The 22,068-nt window shown below is 39.5% G+C and overlaps 1 protein-coding gene across 6 annotated transcripts in view; it reads right to left on the minus strand.

Moving 5' to 3' along the window:
• SIAH1 (siah E3 ubiquitin protein ligase 1) overlaps positions 1–21,762 on the minus strand; it is a 32,920-nt gene extending 11,158 nt beyond the window's left edge. Inside the window, exons 1-2 of one of the 6 annotated variants that reach the window (XM_068955979.1) lie at positions 9,368–9,388; positions 4,456–4,523 (exon numbers count right to left, since the gene is read on the minus strand). The gene's annotated coding sequence lies outside the window, so the exon portion shown is untranslated. Of the gene's footprint in view, positions 1–885; positions 965–4,455; positions 4,524–8,124; positions 8,273–9,367; positions 9,592–9,763; positions 9,904–21,743 lie in introns of those variants that run through there. The other 5 variants (XM_068955983.1, XM_068955978.1, XM_068955977.1 and 2 more) reach the window with 5 other exon arrangements.
• Positions 21,763–22,068: the final 306 nt, after the last annotated feature.

Below are 22,068 nucleotides of genomic sequence, written 5' to 3' on the forward strand. Positions count from 1 at the left end.
GGAAAAGTTTTTCTTTGTTTTCAGTAACGCCTCCTTTTTTTTTCATCGTGCACAGAGCACAATGAAGTGAGCTTCATCAGGATCATCTTCCAACAGGAATTCAGCCCAGTAATTTCTGTAAACCCAGGTGGACCCTTTTAATAAGTTCCAGTTTTACTGCATGTTGCCATAAAAATTATGGAGGCATATAGGAAGACCAACTACAACTTAAATTACTAACATCACCAGACAAATAAGTTATTTTTCATGCTGTAACATATCACCTTTCAGAAGTATCTACAGCAAGAAGCACTTAATTCTGCTCTGTGAGCTATCATTATCTGTATACAATCATACTCTATTAGCCAAAAAAATAAAAATAACTCTCTAAGTGTCAATAACAAATCCTGAGAGTGACAATTTGGGGGCCGTGTTTCTTTCCTCAGTCCGAATTTGCAAAACCTATATTCTTCACTATATACTGTAATTGCCATGCAATATTGCATCACCATCCTGTGTCTGTGGCAGAGACAGGGAAGAGGGTGTGTCATGAAAGTACCTACCTTAGTAAATAAATCTAAACTAGACAAGAATACCCGTACTTGGTTACGTCTTCACATACAAATGTTTTCTGCGATAACTATTCCAATTCAAATTCAAGACCTATTTTATGCTCAGTTACTTCCTTGCATAACTAAACTACTAGGGAGCAAACCATCAAAATAACCAGACCTGATCAAAGATAGACGTGGTCCATAACAGACCCTGATCGCAACACAGAAAGCTGCTTTGTAGAAGGAAGAACCAGAAGGACAGGATTACACACATTGACTGTTTTTATAAAGATCTCTGTATTTTGTGTATAGCTTAAATTCATGCGTACTTCAGTCTTAAATAGCAACTTACTCCTGCGATCCTTGATTTGTGCTGTGTTCCTGCATGCAGTCCTGATGAGAGTGGAGCTCTGTAAAGCGTGAGGCTCTGGCCCTGCGGTAGCCAAGCGTGTAGGGGAGCTTGGGGAACTGAGATAGTGATTCCAGAGTACAGATACTTGAACTGTTGTGCCACCAGGTATGTCAGATACGACATCTACACCTAAGAGCTACTTCCAAGCCAGAACAGTGGCACAGGGCACCTAACACTGTGCAATTCATAGCTTGACTCCCTCCCATAAAACCGATGCCCATCTGGAGAGCAGGACCGAACAGGACTCCGATATCTTCAGTCTTCCCTCTTTTAGTCATTCTTACCATAACTGGAGCTTTTAAATCATCAGAAATTACTGATTACTGGTCAGGACTTCCAGTAGCAACCCACGCAGAATCTCTAGTTACCTCAGTTACTTTGAGGGAGAGTGTTACCAAAAAAAAATTTTTAATCCAGATATTTAATTTTCAGAAGCAAGAATGTTTAGAAGACTGACAGATGAAGATGGTGTCCTTATTTTATCATACACGCAAAGCAGATAAAGGGCATACCATTTTTTAAACATAAATGGATAAGTCCATATTTTTAACACGGATATTTCTACATTTTTCGAACAATAAGATTTTCCCATTTTACATAACTAATTTAAAACGGAAGCTCTGGAAATCTGAGATGGAACACTGGCTTTTGCATCTTGCTGATACACTAAAGATAGAAAATAAAAAGCTTTAAAATTATCTCCATTAGAACACATACATCACCTTACTAAAGAAGTGCAAAAACCCTGTGGTATTTTCACATTAATGGCTTTAAACATTTCAGTATTTCATTTCTTTAAACTTCCTTCTTCTGCATGCATTGCGTTTCTAGTTTCTACTCTTTGGAGCGCATGTGCTGCCATTAAAAACAATACAGTTTACTTAAGTCACTTATTTTTTCCTGCTCATCAGTTCTGAATCAACTGTATCTGTAGCACAAGGATTCAATTGTCACCACGAAAAAAATTGTTTTTAATCGTTATTATAATGTCACTTCAATTTTCAAACTTGGCTACTGCTAAATTTACCATGGCCATATTTCTGTACACAGCCAACGGTTTCAGTGACTACAGCTCTGCAGAACATGCTTTCCCCAAAAACACTGTTTTAGAAAATGTGATTTTATCTCACAAGTAAGAGCACTCTCTAGCTAGGATCATCATCCTGAGACACAGCAAACAGAAAAGGAGTGAACTGCTGGCTCCACAGACTACCACACTGCACAAAAAGATTCAGCATTCCTTGAAACCTAACAAAAAAAAAAAAAAGGATTAGTTGTACTGGAGCAGCAGTCCGTGGCATGGCAGATGCATGCGAGGCGAGACCTGGGTTTAGTTCCTGCTCTGTCACAAGCTTTCTGAGTCATCACAGGCAAGTACTTCCGTGCCCTACAGAGGTTTTAACCAGCTGCACATCTCAGACATTAATATAACAGGGAATTAACTACTTGATAAGGATACTAAATTAATTTTATAGACCCTATTTAAATATATTTCTGTTTAGTAGTAACTAGAAGTCACTATACAGAATCACAGAATCGTTTAGGTTGGAAGGGACCTCTGGATATCATCGAGTCCAACCTCCCTGCTCAAGCAGGGTCACCTAGAGCATATTTCCCAGGATCACATCCAGACGGGTTTTGAATATCTCCAGGGAAGGAGATATTAAAGGAGATACATTAAAGGACACTGTTAAATTATGTTAACATCTCAATCTTCACACTAAAATCAGTAATATTCAAACTGCAATTGCTATTTACTTTCCAGAGAAATGATCCAAGTCCTGAAAACATACGGGCAACTGGCCTCTATTCTTTACTCAAGGAGGCAGATTAGGGAGACAAAAGAAATCTGTAATACCCTTCTCACTAGCTGTACTTTATTTAGTTTGAAAGCTTCCTTCTAATGCATCAACTCCATATTGATATTCTATGGAAAGCCAAAAATAGCAACCTTTCTTTAGGGGAACCCTTTTATGATCAAAAAGTTCTCACCACTTTCTTAGGGAAAATCCATCAGCCCAGTTATTGAGGCAGGTGATTCAAATTCAGCAGAAAAAGAGCGCTCAGGCTAGAGAATTATATTTTCTTTTACTCCTATTAAATTCTGTCCAGGCATACATAAAATGCAAACAGTCACTCTCATTATTTCATTTATTGCCTAGGAAATGCTTCATGGCATACAAAGTTAAAACCCGATCATAATCGTTCTAAGTCAGGCCTGGGTCACTCTCAGAAAATGAGAAGACACAAGATGACACAAATGCTTTGGAAATCACAGGAGTAGATGCATCCTTCTCCTACCTCTTGCTCTTTCTCAGCACTTTCTAAATTCAACATATGGCATGATGTTCTTTTCTCTACAATATCATCCCCTCTTCTGTTATGCAGTACTTAAGTCTACGTCGCAGTGATGAACCTGGTGCATCAAATCCTAACAATGACTGATTAGCTAGAGCTTAACTTGGAAACTATATTATTTTTTAACCTTTTTCCTTTACAGAAGTGTTACAAAAAATATATTAGGTTTGAGGATCAAGCATTCACAAACTAGGAAATAATTAAATTTAAAGTTTCACAGGCCACCCTAAACCTACTCCCTCCTACGCATACTCAGGAGCAGCCTTTGTGATATAATCTGTTCCCCACACTCCGCTGAACCCCTGCTCTATCCAGTAGAGAAGCCCTGGTGCACCCATGGAAGAATTATGACTGTACAAACAACAATAATTTTCTCTTTAAACTTTTGAACACCTGATTTAATTTAAAGCTGTTTAGAGGTCAGTATTCGTTTCTTTATGTGCAGAAAAGTTCTCTTAGAATTTCTCCTTTATATGTGCTGTTTAAAAAGAATATCTATCTCAAATTCCATTATGGAAGGCATATTTTTTATTTGTAAAATATCTTTTCTAATGATTATACCTGACCTAACACAAAGCCAAGCCAAAATTTTACAATGCACCATCAACAATAACTATTCTGCCAACCAAATTATCCCCTCGTCACACCAGTGCAACCAGTCTTCCAATTACATCCTTAATGTACCTGCATAAGCACATAGATATCAGCCATGTAGAGATGAGGCACGTATAATTTTCTAACTTAATTATGTTGACACTTTCATGCTCCAAAAAGGGAGAAAAACCCTGTGAACGAAAATAGTTTTTATGATTTTTAATTAATATTATAAATTGGGGTGTATATATATATTTTTTTTTCAAAACAGGCACTCAAAAATAAAAAAAATCTGTGGAACAGAGCCTTTTCAGTTTTTATGAGAAGATAACTGCACATGCATATAACAAGAAAGAAAAGAACAAGATTTAAGGCTCATCTATACACAAAACTGAGTAAGTCTGCATCATTTTAAAAACGAATTTCCGATAAACATGGGATGTTTATCTTGTACACTTTAAAACAGAGTTATATATGTATAAACACACAAATGTATATAGAAGCCCATTTCAAACAATTTCCAAAACAACATTAGGCAAATTAAGAAAACTGAGATACCTGGTCATAAGGCTTGAACAACTTCTGTGTCCTATGTTTGGTCAAAAAACTGACAGAAGTTCACAGACCTGAGGACAAGATTAAGGTCTTGGTACTATGTTGATATAACAAGTTATAGGCAGTCTAAGAAAACAGTATTTTTCAAAGAGCAAGTAAAAGCCGTAGATGTTTCAAGAGCACCTGAATGCTTCAGTAGCACTTTAAAAGACTGCTCAGTTATGTATTTCTTAACAGCTTTCAGATATCATTACAAACACTTGAAGAAAATGGTTTATCCACAATACAAAGAAAAATCCACCAGCTATAGGCCTCACAACTCCAGGCAGGCACACAGAGCATGTCAGGGTGCAAGGCCACCGTTTCTATAACAAAAAAAAGCAAACTCCCACCAAAAGCGATGGTTATGCTGCCTACCTTTTACCCATTTTTTTTTTCCTCTCTTTAAGGTAACGTACCCAGCAACAACAGCCTTGCCAAACTATGTGAGTGCTTATACTGGCAAAAGGAAGACACGGAAAGCCAGCGGCCAACACAGGGGGGCCCCTGTGTCTGAGCTGTGAGCCTGCGCTTACAGGGACCCAAGTGCTCCTGCCATGACATCAGAGGGCAACTTCTCTTGCAGCAGCACTGGCACTTACATGACCATGCAGTAAACTATTCTGGGAGGTGAACCAGAGGAAAGTTACCCATTCCTCACAAGTGATTAGTTTTCAGCTAAACTTGGGACTGATCCTGGCCACATTAGAGCCAGCATCACTACAAGTGAGCAGCAACACTATCATGAACAGGATTATGGCAGCTTCGACAGAAACTGTCTTCCGTTGCTTCAGAATTGTACCCGCCATGTGCTACACCTTGCTCAGGATTACATCTTCCTTTATTTCTGCTTCCCAAATGATGATATGTTAACAGCTATTAATCACACGTTTTAAAATCAGAGGAAAAACTAATTTAAAAATCCTCTTCAAACCAGTACCTACGTCACATTTCAGCCTAAAGCAAAATGTAGTGAGTTTTACAAAATAGAGCTTATAAATTCAGTATTTTAGTTATCATCCCCTTGTAAAATATAGAAGACAGAATATTCTCTCACAAAAGATGTGTGATACACAGTAAACGGAAGTAATAAAGACAAGCCTTTAAACATACCTACGTTTCTAAGCTAGACACCAGCACTACAATTTTTACATAAAGGAATATATTTTCAGGTATCCTCTCCTCAAATTTAACACTAAGCTGTTTCAAAGTATTCCTCTTCCAGTTAAAACCTTTTCAATTTCTTGACAATCTGTACATTAGCCAAATTTAATGTATATTTTTCCTTTGCATATATATTTCCTTTGACATGTTTCATCTGAACGCATGTGTTTGAAAGTAACTCCTAAGTAGTATAGCATTTTAAATACTCTTCCTTGACAGTGTTCAAAATACCAACACAAACTCCGAAAAAACACTTTGGTCTTTTATCAAAACTAAGTTAATTTAGTTTAGTATTATATGTGAGAAATATAGGAAAAAAACTTTAAAATATGAACTTAAAGACCTTATGCCACACAAGCCAAAGTTCAAAGTGAACTGCCGTTTCACTTTAAAGGAGCTGATGACTAAATTTTTAAGCAATACAAGTTGCTACAACCTAGTTGCTTTTCTTCACGTCTCAGCAAGGTCATCAATTGTTACAAGAAAAGACACAAGACTGTTTTTAGATAAGGCAAACAAAAAAGGAAATGGTCAACAACAACTGTCTGAAGATGATAAAGCTGCACTTTTAAACCATTTTCCCTGCCTGAATATATGCTCAATAATTTTTAAAATGTGTTTCCAGATGCAAAAGGACAAATACCCCCGTCACCATTCAAATAATACTCTATTTTCCTGCTGAAAACACAGTCAATCTTAGCTTCAGTTTTTAGTTTTCTACAAAGAGAAACAAGTCACAATCAGAAGTACACCATTTGGTTAACTGTAATTATCTAGCACTTTATCTGATTAAAGCTGTGTAGAATTAGTAACCACATCTCTAATTATTCCTGCGATAACAGAAAGAATCACCAGTTTGCAGATAATGACAAATAGGCATATATTTAAATTAGTTGTCCAGGATATTACAGAAACATTGTATACAGTCTGGATTAAAACTAAAAAAAAAAAAAATTACAAAGTGTGGAATAAAACCTAAAAGTGTTAACGTAGCATTAATGCTAGGTTTTTGTCTTCTTCCTATACTAAGCATAGCTAACAGCTAAACACTACACAGCAAGCATAAAACAACCCCAAGTCAATGACTTGGGAAGACTTTTGTTACATGTAACTGAGTACTAAGAGAAAAAACTCAGCTAAATCCGTGACAACATCCCACGGTAAGCACTCACTATTTATGCCCATCTCTCCATTTCTAGTCCACATAGTGATACAGTACACAGAGAACACATCAAAAAAAAATCACATTTTTATTGCAACACTATACATTTCAGACATAAATAGTATACACACTTTGAAAAACTGTAACTTGCCTACAGTAAAAAAAATTATGTTAATATTTAAGATAAAAAATATGGTTTTATGCGTAGTGCACTTTTATTAGAGACAAAAGGGATATAAATCATTTTTATTACTATTTTTCACTTTTCTTAATGCCAATTTTCCTTCACAAAACAAAACAAAAAAAAAAGAAAACACTCCAGTAAAAACAATCCCCTGCATCTACAATGTTCATGATGTTTAACACAGTAAATATCTAGGAGGAAACCATAACCTTTGGGCCTTAACTAAGTGATGGCTGAGATGAACTAGAGCTTGCCAATGTCCCCACAGTGCGCTTCACTGCAGCCAGGTAGCACTTAACTACACAAACCAGACATTCAGGTGACTCTACAGTCAGCAGCTGATAACACAATTTCACCTTTCACAATTTTCACCTTGGCTTTCTGCAGACCGGAAACATGCACCATTATTGCAAAAGTCTTTGAGTTTCCTATGCGTGTCTGGAGTTTCAGAGACCATTGATTTACCTTCGTTATTGTGGTTCAGCTCAGCTGCCAAAAATTAGACAACCATTAAAGCAGCCATTAAAATATACACTGATAATCTATCTGGCAGGACTTGCAGTCCAACTCTTTAATTAAAGCCAAGAGTTACAAGATTGGAAACAATATTATGAGGGGAAAAATAAAACAAAGCTATTTTAGCTTAAAATTAAGAACATCATGTTTCTTGTAGAAGTTGCATAGACAGTCTTCCAGATCGTCTTAAGCGAAGAACAGAGTTCTTCGATCTATATTTGCTTTCCTTAGTTCACACCTACCTAGCTGGAACCACTGGATTTCTGAGCTAACTCCTCTAGTACAGTCTAATTAGACCATACCATTAAAACCTTACCAACACAAATGATAGATTAATGGACAAGATACTTAGTCATGATACGTTTTCAGGAGCAAACTGTTCATCATCTTATCAGTTTTAGAACTCTTGGATAAAAACAGACTCCTAGAGGTACAGAAATGAGCCCCTCTACTCTTGTGTCTTCCTGTATAATTTTTCACTGCTCTGAAAAGTGCTGAAGATATTTAAGAACATCGGTTTCCATTGACGTTAATGCATTTATCGTTTCTAACACTCAATTTCAACAGTAATGTTACAGCATAAAACAAATGTTGAAACTACAATTACCTGATTTATTTTTTAGGTTATTTTCTGGATCCGATAATAAGTCCAGAGACCCAAATTTTATGCTCAAAACCTCAGCAATAATCTCCCTGTATTTGTATTCCAGTGCCTTCAATTTTCCTAAAGACCAGCTTGAAGAACTCAGGGTTGAAGTAAGTCCCTTCCCTTTTTCCTCCCCCTCAGGAATGCATGGTGCTAGCTTCACAGTTTAGGAAGGAGATAAACAGACAACTGAAACTATGTCCTGTGTGTGGAATGTCCCACGTCCTTCATGACCTACTCTGATTAGCGAACTACGAGCCTACTAACATCCACTTTTCTGCCACCTCAAATAAGTTAGGTCATTTTATCTATTTATTTAGCATGAGTAAACCACTCATGACAGAGGAAAGACGGAAAGAAAGGAAGAAGAGAGAACATCGCAGAAGCATATCACGTTTACAAATTAAGAAGTTGGCTGACAATACTTAAGAGCTTTTCCTGAAGAAATACTTAGGATACTTTGACTACAAACACTACCAGTAGTTACCTAAATCTAAAAGCTATCTAAAATTGTGGTAATTTAGAGACGAAGGGACTGGGGGCGAGGGGGAAGGAGGAGCTGAAGGTCTCCAGGCCTTTAAATTCGTAGAGACACCAGTGGGATGAGCGAGGATCTCTCCCCGGATTAAAGAGAAGGGCGGCGGGGGAGGGGGGGAGCCTCCCCCAGGCCATGTCAGGGGGCAGCGGCCGGGCCCGCGGGGAGGGCCGCCGCCAGGGTCCGGGGCAGCACCGGCGGCCGCCGCCGCAGTCCGGCTGACCTTCGCCGCGGCGCGGCGCGGCCCTCGCGGGGCTCCGGCGAGCACAAAGCGGCCGGGGCGGCGCGGCGCGGCCGAGCCCACAAAGGGGCGCAGCCCCACGGGCGGCGGCGCGGCGCGGCCTTCCCCCGCAGGCCTGCGCGCGGCCTGGGCCCGGCCGGGCCGCGGGGCCGCCTGGGCCCGGCGCACAATAGCCCGGCGGCCGCCGCCGCCGCCCTCCCCCCGGCCGCGGCAGGAGGCGCCCCCGCTCTCGCCTCCCCGGGCCCCGGCCGCCAGCAGGAAACCGGACGCCCGCGCTGCGCTTAGGCCGCGGCGAGGCCTGGTCCCGCGGCTCCTCCGCGGCCGCCGCGCCGTCCCCCGCCGCCGGCAGCGGGCCCGGGTCCTCCGCGAGCGGCGGGCGGAGGCCGCGGCGGGGCCGGCCGCTCGGCCTCGGCGCTCGGCGCACTCACCTGTGGGCGCCGGGCTGGGCGGGGGCCGCGCCGCGGGCGGCCTGGCTCCCCGATCGTCGGCGCTGCGGGGCGACGGGCTGCGCGGCGCTGGCCGAGGCGCTCGGTGCCGGCCCAACCGCCCGAACCGACCGCGCGCTCCCTCCCTGCCGCCTGCCGGCCGAGGAGACACCGCCACGGGGGCGCGCCAGCTGCGGCGGAGCTCTCCTGCCTGCGAGGCGCGCTCCCGACGCGGGCGGGCGGGCGGGGGCGCGCGACAGGCGGCCGCCGCGCACGCGCAGGCCTCGGCGGCCCGGGCCCAGCGGCGGCAGCGCGCGGAGCCGCCCGCGCCCGGCCCGCGGCGGGCAGACAAAGGCCGCCGCCGTCCTCCCTCCGCGCCGCGCCGCGCCGCCCGCTTACCCGTCCCGCCGCGGCGGAGCCGTGGGCCCGGCAGCGAGGCGGCCCCGGGCCGGGCCCCTCCCGGTCAGCGAACCGCGGGCCTCCGCCGAGCCGGGCGAAACTCCTGTCCTTCAAAAGAAAAAAAACATTCTCAAAAGTGCCCTTTTCTGATAAAATAGCCTAAGCAGAGGAGCCTGCTGGCGCTCTTCCGGGGTGCTAACCGCAAACCCCTCCCCCCGCCTCTGCAGAAAGCGTGCCCAGGTCGGGCCAGGCCCCGGGCCCGCCCGGCTCTGGCTGCGCCCGGACCTGCCAGCGCACAGACCCAAGGAGGTTCATGTAATCACGCCTGTGCTTGCATATGCTTTGTTGGATTAGGACCCTGTTCCTCTACGGCTGCTCTTCAGGCGTCTGCCAGAGGACAGCCAGTGTTTAGTTTATTTTCTGTAAAATATTTAAAAATATGTATTCACAATCTTATTTCATTTTTTGAATGACTGAAGCATTTTCTTGGCTAGTTTAATCGGTTATCCAGATGGCTCTCAACATCCTACTCATTCCTTTTGATGACCAGCAAGCACTTCTTTCTGTATAACGTTCCTATGTCAAATCCACCAAGTTTAGCTCTTTAATTTAGAGATTGCAGAATTACATTTAAGGCAACTTCTTAAATGCATGTCACTGCAGTAATGCAGTGCAGTATGTTTCAATTCCACTCTTTAGAAATCCTCTTCCTCGGTGTAAGTAATACTAATTATTTATTGTCAAAGGAAGACAACTCCAAGAGTATAATTTCTTTGGCCCTATTTTTTCCCCAAATCTTATAGCTATGTGGCAGTTACCGAGCCTTTCTTGTAAGCGTTCATGGGTAGTGATATAGTCGGAAAGGATTACCAACCTGTAGTTTAGCTTGCAGCCAGCTCCCATTGTAATTGCTGGCTGACTTGAATTCTTAAGGAAATAGGTGATGGTTAAGCAAAGTATTTTTGCTCTGGATAGGAAGGGGCATGTTCCTGAAGCATCATTTTATCAATACTAGCTTTTTCTTCTACCTTTGATTTTAGTACAAAATAAGGCCAATCATTTGATGTATTTTTAACATACAGAAGCCTATTCAGTAGTCAAAACTTGAAAAAGGTAGTCCTCTATAGACAACAAGGAACACAGCTTCTCTACTAGTAAGCAGTTCGTATTTTTAGATATGAGAACCAGAACTCTTATCAGTTCCATAGTCTGTGTGGTTTATTACAAAGTATCTCTGTGGTTAAGACTTTGATCCTGCAAACACATGCTAACTTTTAGCTAAAGAAGAAAGAGACTTTATACAGTCTCACAGTCCTATATAATAGCAAAACTAATTAAGCTTAGTTTCTAATGGATTTTTATGCTACCTCTCTCCTTGCCACAGTAACCTTCCACTTCACTTTACTCCCCCTGCTCTTGATACCATCTCGGCAATGCCCACGTGTCTTACTGCCCTGTAGCGCTCCAGCACACACACGCTACTGCCCTGTAGCGCTTACAGCCCTGTAGCCGACAACTGAGCAAGAGGGAGCACAGTGCAGCTGCCTCCCAGCTATGTGCACACACCAACTGCTTGGTCACCCAGTTCACATCTGCCCAGCTGGCAGATCAAAGAGTTCATTTTACCCTCCTGCCCTCAGCAGGGCTACTCATTTCAGCTTCTCCTCTATTCATTACAATACTTTTCAAGACGATTTCAAGAACCTTACTATCTTTGAGACTCATCCTCTGTCAAACTGGGGTGAAACTAACCCATCGGTTCCAAAGTTAGTGAAAGAGGGCTGACAGGAACAGACACCACAGCAAGGTCGCCTAGGCCTCATTTCCTTCAGAAATCAGACTAAAAAGGTCTCAAAGGCACATTAAGAGGTTATCTAATCCATCCCCTGCTCCAAGGTAGATACCTTCATTATTCCTGACAGGGGTTTGTCTAAACAGCTCATAAAAACCTGCTGTGGTAGAAATTTTACTACCCTCCTCATAAACCTATTCTAGTGTTTATCTGTCCTCACCATTGCACTGTTTCTCCACATGATATATAACCTAAGACTCATGTATTATAATTTTAGCCCACTCTTGAAGCAGTGAGCACAAAAACCAGTTTTTCCCCTTCTCTAACGTTGAAGACTTTCATCTTCAGTAAATTACATCAGCTTCTTGCATCTATAGGTCACCATTGCTCGGCCCCTAATCAATCTCATCTTTTTTTCCTGCATATGCTGCAACTGTTCCTTTTATTTTTTCAGCTATAATGCTGGAACTGGACACAGTACTCCAGGTGAGACCCTTTCAAATGCTGAGTAATATGGAGGACCCTATAGGGATACTGCTAAATCAGCAGTATCAGTTAATGTAATTACAAACCGAGGTTCAAATTTTTAACATTAATTTTTACTATTTATCAATTTCTTGAGATTTTCCTACTAAACAACATATACAAAAGTAAATAGATGCTGCTACTATGGAAATGGATACTACTACTGTGGTAGATAAAGTTCTGTATGTATGTAGACCTGTAGTTTAGTGCGATGACTATGTTTCTTTACTAGACGATAACGGCCATAAGTCTTCAGTTTCATATTATATTTACTGATTAAAATAATATTTATATGCAGTCAGTGTACAAGTTAGCAGTTAAAAAAAATTATCTGAATATAAGAGATTATATATAAACTGCTGAAGCTCATTCTCCAGAAACTTTTCCCAAATATATTTGGTGTTGATAGTTCTGCTCATAAAAATATATCCAATCAAATCAAAACCCTTTTATAAGCACTAATCAACTTACAAAACATTGCACTAGGACATTCAGCATTTCTGTCTTACAAATTGGTAAATTAGAGCAGAGAGAGCTTGTTCAAAGTATGCTGAGGCTACATTGTAAGATGTAGTTTTTCTTCTCTAAAATTCAGACTATTCTTTCTTAAAAGTACTTTGATTTTATATTTATTTAGTAAGAGCGATAGACTTGTTCACACTATTTGTTAGTTGCTACAATATTTTACAAAGTTCATGTATGTTATTATATATGTAATATTACAAAGTTAGTAGTGATTTTTACGTTTTTGCAAAACTGAGAGATTCTTTGTTGCAAGAACAAAGTTTTGTAGAAAACAGCATATCACCAAGACATGGCAGCTTTCTCTTACGATGCTTTCACCACTTGAGATTTAGAAATATGATTGCCAATGACTGCTAAATGAGATATTCAAATTTTGTGACTGCATCTAGTTTCTAGTTTCTTGGGCAGAAGTACTGCTTCTGATCATTCGTAGTAACACTTGATGCTGCTAGCTACATGCTTTAGTTCTAAGCAAAGCATCCAAACATAAACTCAATTTTAAGCTTTCGAGTAATATCACTGAAGCTAGCAAAAATGCACATGCTTAAGTGAATTTTCTACTTACAGAATTTTTGAGTATCTAAAAGTAATATTGAATTGTTATGCATTTTTGAGTATCCTAACTACTTGATAGGACTGAAACGAGAACGTTCAGCCATTAAGAAATCTGAGTACATAACATCCCACAATAAACGCTTATTTTGAGACTTGCGTAAGAGAAGTACCTGAAGGTAACATAGTATGCTAATTACAAATTAGCAGTTACACAAATTACAACAGGACATCTAAGATAATCATCGAAAGATTAAACACAGTACGACTTTACAATAAAAATGCTATTCTCCATATATAGAATGATGCACTTTATTTACAAAAGTGCAAATAAAAGTATTTTTATCCTCTTAGCCCTGAAAATGTTATTGTAAAACATCCCTTTGGATGCATTACTAATGATTTCTGTTGTCCACAATTTCCCAGTGTCACAGAAAGGAAAATGACAAACTTTTAAAGTTTGTCTCAAATAACATCGATTGACTAAGATGGAAGATCAGTTACTGATCTCTCTCTGCAGATAAATGACTGTTCATTTATATTCTTCACTGCATAGGCTGCAAAACATTTCTATTACCCAAACATTGTTTAGGAACTCTTTGATGCCAGAAAAGTGAAAGAATATTACAACTACTTACAGCAGTTCATTAAAATATAATCTTTTTTTTTTTTTCTCCAGGTAAACATTGATAGTTATTTCATATGTTTTGACAACAAATTTTGTATAGTAACATTTTTGTATATTCTGAGCTAACAAGATTTCCACAAGAAAGCAATTTTGGGCTACACTTAAGACTTTCATATACTGTTGAATTAAGCCTACTCTGTAAGAGTGTACAGAGATTCTCTGAAGTAAGTATGATCACTTACTTTTAACTGGTAAAGCCTCATACGTATACTGTATTTCTGACCTCCCATAATGTTATTGGTAAATACTTTACATGACAAAAGGCTTATTTTTATCCTGAGGGCCTACCTCTATGATCTGTGGCACTTGGGCAATTCCCTCAGTTTTGGCTTCCACTAAAAAAGGGAACAAACAAAACCTTCAAAACGTGAAAGCTAAAGATACAAAAGGCAATAAACAGGATCCAAAACTTAATATTTAAAATAATAAATATTTCATTTAGAGCCAATGTTACACTAGACTAGTTGGATTTGATGGTCCTGATGTACCAGTTGACTTCACTAGATGCACTCATAGAAAATGTATGTTATAATCTATTATTAGTTACAGTGCTGCTATGTACTAAGTCTTCAAACATTTAAAAGACAGACAACCTGGAAAAAAAAAGACTGAATTTTTGTATTTAATAATTATTACAATCAACTAATATAACTGATCTCAGTTATTTTATAAATAAATATTTTTCTTTTTTTTTGGGGGGGGGAGGGGAATGTCATACATTTGATTTATTTACCACATGTCTTTTTCAGGATTTCTACGAGGCTGAATTTGAAATAAGAGGCAGAAGACAGGTTTTACAGAAAGATTAAGGGAAGATGGAAGTTTTTCAGTTTAGCAATGGACACAGTGTTAGGGAGACATTAAAAAAAATGAATCTTTTTAAAGCAAAGAAAAAGTTAAATGCTTTTTAAAAGTTATTTTTGGGGGAAAGGTATCTTGTTATCTTTGAATTCATACACATGTACATTACAGTATATTACAGAAGCATTTTCAGAAATTGAGATTTCACGCAATACCAGATCAACTAACTTTTCAGAAGCACTGTATAGTTTATGTAACACTCACCTTCTTCCTCAGTTTCATCCCTTCTGATATCTAGGCCAACATCTAGAGATTTCCTAGATATGCTAGTATATAGGAGTCACAGGATTAGGTTACACACATTTTTTTTTCTTTATAGAACATTTACATAGGGAAAAATAAATATATCAAATCAATGACAGGCTATCTAGCAACTCTGTGAGGTCATGGAGCTCCACAGTAATACTTATGGTCATCATATCTCTAGACAATTATTACCTTGCAGTTTTAGGAGGGAAGCAAGTGGCTGTCTGCTCATGTGGATGAAGTAATTCCTCTGAATTCTGTTTTGGAACAGCTCTGCTTTGCAAGAGAGTAGCAGTACGCTATTAACAACAAAAAAAGCCACACAAGCAGCGTTCTCCTGAGGATCAGCACAGATCCCAGCAGAGGTTTAAGACCATCAAGTTATTTCACAACAGTCCATAACTAGACATTACGTGAAATACAATTCCAGTCAGCACTGACCTGATTTGGATTCCAAATGCCTAACTAAATTTAAAAGCCTTTAAAACCAATTCAAATCTCTTGGATCACCCCGTTCTCACGTATGTAAATATCCAGTCGTCTTTGACTCCACCTGAGTCAAGAATGAAATACGTAATCATATAACATTTAAAATGCTATAACACTGGAAAAATTTTGTGGATATGTAACACGCTTGATACAATACACAAATACATTTTTAACTATTTGTCCATTCAATAAATAAATTACAAGATCATAAAATGATTTTAAAATGATGAGAAACATATATAATAACTTCTCCCAGTTTTGAAACTTGAATGACTATAAGGTTGAACAAGATAAGAAGGGGTTTTTGAGAGTTTGCTTTTGGCAAGGTTTTTGGGAGCCTATGCCTGGGTAGAACAAACTGGTCTTACACCATGCCCTGAAGAAACACATTACTGGGCACTTGCACTGATAGGCAGCGAGAGAAAGTAACAAGCCCTCCACTAAACACATGCACTTTCATTTTTTAAATGAGGGACTATTACCAGATCTCAATTAGTATGACAGATAATCTCTATGCGCAAATAATCAGGTGATAGCTAGAGCTTTAATATTATATAAAGATTTCTGAACCAAGCTCAATGCCTTTAATTCAATCCAGAAACAAACAACAAAAAGTGTATGCAAACAGCTTTAGCTGGCACAACTAAACAAGTTAGCAACAGGACGCTTGCCTTTTCAAAAAACTTTCCAAGAGGTATTTAAACACAGTCCCCATATCAAGCTCCATTTTAGGTAATTCCTATCTAAATTCTCACACAGTTTTTGTTACATTATTGTAGGATTGTTACTCCTTGGTTCAAACAAACAGCCCACGTTTTGAGCCTTTCTGAAATATTCCAATCAGGAAGAGAAATTTATTGGAATTAAGTGGGTCTTTAGCATAATCCTATTTGTTTATGAAATAGTTTCCTTGAACATACTGGAGGGAAAAAGAGCGAGGCATCACTTTCCTTGCTTACAATTTCCTTTCCTGCTTTTGTAAAATACCTGACACAGGCTTATGGCTGCTTGTCAAGTTTTCTGATGACAAAACATGCATTAATCCCCATTTTCTACACTTGCAACCAATCTGTTGAGGCCTATGATTAACACCTTGCTCAGATCCTGCCACGTTGACCAGTTCCTACTGTTCTGGCTCTCGCAATACACGTGAATGTTTCATTGTTCCTCTGTTCAAGCCTTCACTCATCAACTGTTCCCCGGCCCATGACTGAGCCACTAACATTTGCCAACGTAACAGCATTTTGAGAACACCTCCAAAGAAAATGATCATGCTTTCACTGATTTTTTTCCTCTCCTCTTCCTCTATCCATACAAAAGGGACAAAAAGTCTCTTCGTTTTCTGCATGATCGGTAAGAAATAGTGCCCTGTTGTGGGAAGCTTGGACAAAAAAGCAAGGTTCAGCTTTAAATGAAGGGAGATTAGTGAGAGGTTTGATTTTTCCTCTTGCTGGTAACAATTTTTCAGCAGTTTTGGTGATCACCAAGACATGAACGCAGCAAGATCATACAGTACAGAAAGGGTCCACTTTACTCACATTCCTGTTCATGTTTAAGATGTATTTAAAAATCATTACCATTCTCACAGAGATGGTGTCACCGGAAATACATCTGCAAATCATACACTGGCTAAATATAACACCTTACGTTAGGTGTTTTGAAAACACTATAAAATAAGGGTACTTATCAGGTGTCCTTTGTCGTGCGACATTCCTTTTAATTTTACTGCAAGTTTAGCCTGAGCAGACACCACAGTGAGTGTAATGAGGATTATAAAATTGGAGGGGGTGCCTCACAGAAGCAGCTCTTGGCCACAAAGAAATCTGATTATGTGCATTATCCCTGACACTTCTGATTTACTAGAGAAGAGGGAAAATTACAAAAGACAACATTCTGTTTTTCACACCTGAGTACAGAGAAAGCCTGGGGCATTATAATGTTCTTTGATACAAATGCCTATTTTATACTGCAGAAGTCTTTTTTCATGCTACTGTAACATCATTTACCACTGTAGCACCTCTTGTTTCCAGCCCTCCCTTAGGTTGCCAGCGCTGCACAGGAAAGCTTTTGAGTCACAGGCTTCCTTTCATTCAATGAGGTCATTATAACAGGGTTATCCCTGGTCTCAAGAGAAATATTTTTGAAAACAGTCTGGTTTGCAACAAGATAATTCAAAGAATGTAATATGACAAGAGTAGGTTAGCCACCCCATTTGGTATAGTGACACTGAACATCAATAATATCACTGTAATTTTCCCTATTCAGAATGCTGCTTTTTATTCCTGTTATGTTTGTTTAATTTTTCTCAGATGTGTGGAGAGGATAGCTCCTCAACTAAAGTGGAAGACTGTCTTTTTTAAATGATTAGACTTAATTCATAAAAGATTAAGTGCATGCACCAAAGTAAACCTAAAATTAAATATAAAATCTCTTAGGCAGTTATAAATAAATCTGTATTTTTTTGTTTTGATTATTTTGCCCATTTGCTTGAAATTAAATACTCTTAGGAACATCATGCATTTACAGATCTGCCTGAGAGAAAATTCATAGCCTGTCAGCTGCCTAAAGATATCATCTTCCAATGTATTTTTGGGTGACATGGTAACAACATTCAGTAAGACATTAAACAGAAATCCTTTGCAAGCTCTGTCTGCATTCACTGTGATACTGCTTAAAAGTGAATTTCTCTCTAAATGAAAGAAAGAAAGTGCACCGTTTGAACATTTGCACATCTTTTTTATTAATTACGGAGCAAAGCCTGCTCTGGCTGGCCCAGCAAGGATAAGGAGAAGTACTGTGTGGTGCATCCATTACCACAGGGTTCCTGCAAGCTAGGACTGGATTCCAACAGGCACACCCCAGGGAGGCACTTCAAGACATGATAAAATACTATAACCCTGTCTGCCTGTACGGCACGACAAATGGCATTAAGAACACATATCACCATGTTGTTTTTTTTAAATAATATGCAGTTGAAGGCTGTATCATAATCTATGCAAGTAGAGGGCAACCAATAGCCTCAATCTTGCTATTTCCTAGTATTTTTAGTGTTTAACCCTGCTTCCTTAAAAATTCATGGAGAGAATGCTAATGGAAGAAAATCCTAGTTTGTTCAAAAAATAGAAGCTCTAGAACATGGGGATTTCTTACAAGAAACTATTCCTGCTGCTAGCCATCCTACATGTTTAGAAATTTTGGACTACAGTTAGAGGAAGCTACTGCCACAGCAATACAATCAATCTTCTCTGTATGTATCCTAAACTGTACTGTTTGCGGACCAGTTGCAAATATATAGACTCCAGTAGAATTTCAACAGAGATTAATCTGTCCCTTTAGTCATCATATTATAGACAATGATTTTCATAATCAATAAATTTCATCAGTGAGCTTCCAATAAATGGCCCTTAGAAGTGTTTTTCTTTCTCTCTTGAAAGCTTTATTCCACTATTCAGATTTCAACAACTTCTCCTTAGCTAGCAAGTCCATTAAAGAAACTAATTTAAGCCATGGCCACTTCTAACTTTTTCTTCCATTTTCACTGATGTTTACCATAACCTCCCTGCTTTTCTCCCATTTTTATTGCCATCTTCCTAACTGCTGTATAACAAATAGACATTGAAAAAGCAAAAGGGTATCTGGGGTTGCTACCAAGGAGAAAGTACCCCCTGGGAATGAAAAGCAACCCATGGCTGCTGCATCTGCTGATTCTAATGGAAACTAATTTAATCTAGTTAGAGGATAGACACGGGGGTTATTAGTGCCAGAGGCCTTCTAAAATATATACATGTTTACCATAAATCCTCATAAACTATTTTAGATTTCACTTTCATCTTTGCAGCTTTCTAGTTTTGTGACTTTGTTGTAACATGGCACTTAATGAAACCACTACAAAATCCTTTTACTATGTAAAACTTTTATCAGCAGGATTTTATACAGTACAGCCTGGGTACCGTCACAGTCAAGAACTGGGTAGCAGGGGAGGGCATCTGCTTACATCAGTAGTGCTGAGTGAATGCATCCTCTCAGCAACTTATATAAGCTTGCATGTAACAACATTGAAAATACTATCCCAAAGCCTGCTCACCCCAAAGAGAAAGACAGTGAAACGACTCATTCATATCCTAGAAAGGAAAAAATCTCTACCAAATTCATCAATACAAGTTAAACTGGGAGGTTATAAATTACAATCTCTTGTGCTTGATGGAAGGAAAAAAAAAAACAAGTAAAAAGTGAATATTGCCCCTAAAATTCTTAGTCCAGCTGAGGAACTTTTCTAAGCCACTACCGGTTCATTATTTTGTCACCTTAATTTTTGAACCGCGCTTATGAAGACACTGAAATTTAACTATTCTGAGCTGTCTTAAGCACGTTAAAAACACTGTACAAACTAACTGCAGCCAACAACCTTAAGAACTGTTGATTTCTTTGCCTTTTGGATCACCTGGTATATACGTTTTCGGTGTACTAGCAGAGATTAACTTAGACAAGCACTGTAACTATGCGCTATTACCCATACAGACAAGATCCCCTAAAAGTTACAAGGCTAATGTGAAAACGTCATTTACAGTTTTAGAGATGTGACGGATATTATTTCCTACATCAAAAGGACTATATTCTCTACAACACAACTTATCAGTAACGTATGCATTATAGTGTGTTTGCAATCTGCCAAAGTTCGTTCAGGCAGGCATAATTTGTGAGTATCCTTTCTAATACGTCTCCTTTTGAACTTCTCTAACACATATGGTACCAATCTTCTGTATTCTCAAATACCCTGAATTCAGTGAAGTTACAAGAAAAGCAGAACAGGACCTGGACTCCTGGGTTTCTGTTCCTAAGAGGAGATTCTGCATGTCCTGGGGGAAGATGGAATAGTTGCTGCACTTCCCCAATTGCAATTTTCCCTTGTCTTCACATGTGCACAAAAATAAGATTGGTATGTTTGTTTCCCTTCCCTCCCTGTACCTGCAAGAGGACTAGGAAAAATTCAGCTCTTCATGATTGCAGCTCATGGAGTAATCCTACTGAACCAAGACATTTGAATGGTGATGGACGATTTCTCATCCTTTTGATGCCACATTTGAGACAACGTACAGGGAAAAGCTGTGACGTTAGCCACGAGCAAGTCCTGTGGCTAACATACATACACACAGTCCAGATGCAAGTGGCTCCGTTTCTTTGGTGCAAGACTGAATTTAATTCTTTCCCCTATACAATTCCCAACTGACCATCTCTCCAGATTACATGACACAAGTATATAAGGTGAAAATGTCTTATGTCAATTGGACTTTCAGAGATATTGATCATCTTTACATACTTCTATTTGATCATTTGTCCCTTCATATAGGTAAAGTTGTCATAGTATAAAGTCCAATTTTACACCAGGCTAAGTTACACAGGTAAGTTCTTCTTCTATTAACCACAGTCATGCCTAGAAATTGTAATCACGTGCCAGGACTGCAGTACGCTAGCTGCTAAACAAACATAAACCTAAAAGGATAGTCCCTGCCCCACAGAGCTTATTACATAAGGTGGGAGAGAGCAAGGAGGATATAGACAAAAGAAAGCAGCAAGACAATAAAAATTAGCAGTATAGAAAGTAGTTATAGTACACTGACATCCTGATATTTATCCTCTATTTTGTAGGCATAGGAAAAACAAACCACCAAACAAGCAAAAGGTTTACTGGGATTTGAATGAAAGAGACAGAGAGAACTTTGCAGATGTTCAAATGTGCAAAATCTCTTCTGAAGTATGAAAAGAAGTATAGGAAAATATGAATATTCTAACTGGGTAGTTAGCAAAAAGGCATGGAGCCTACTGTGTCAAGGTCATTGGAGGAAGGATTTAATGACTCAGTACCATTCAGAGGTGATGGACAGTAAGGAGAGGCTGTGAGTGGATTTAAGAAGGAAGATGGTTTGTTGGATACAGTAAGCAAATCAGAACCATTAGAGAGGGATCAAATTCTCAAACTTACTGCCTAGATAAAAAGAAATCTTCTCAGCAAGGTAGATATCAGGAGAAAAGAGTACCAGAATTTTTTCACTTACTGTGAAACATGGATATATAGTCTTAGAAATACAGCATTTTTCTGGCTGATATTACTGTATCCATTCAGCGATGAATTACAGTACTGAGAACCAACTCTCAAAATGTGGTTTTGGAAAGCATTTCACATTCACCAACTACATGTTTAAACGGAAGAATCCCCTGGCATCACCACTGGCTTGCATACAGATTCACTTATGCACACTCCATATTTCATGAGGTGCCCACATCAGCCATATAACATTACTCACCAGAGGAGTCTTGCTGATTTTTCTCCACTGTTTTTTAGCAAGACAAAGCTTCAGTTTCCTCTGGGGTATACCGTTTCCTCTTCGCATCCCAGGGCACAGAAGAGCAGCTGCTGCCTTTCCTTATATTCCTCTGCTGGCTATAGGGAGTGATTTTCATGCTTGGTGTGTAAGACTTTCATTAGAAGAAATCCATTTTAGGCAGAAGATCTGTTCCTGGCTTGGGAAAAAGTTAGGTTATTTCTTTTGTTACATCTCCGGCCTCACGAAGCAACTGTATTAGGTCTTTTCAGTTTGCTGAAAATCTACGCTGAGTTTCATCTTCTGC

This window comes from Struthio camelus, chromosome 10 (genome assembly GCF_040807025.1).
Source record: "Struthio camelus isolate bStrCam1 chromosome 10, bStrCam1.hap1, whole genome shotgun sequence".
NCBI classification, from domain to species: domain Eukaryota; kingdom Metazoa; phylum Chordata; class Aves; order Struthioniformes; family Struthionidae; genus Struthio; species Struthio camelus.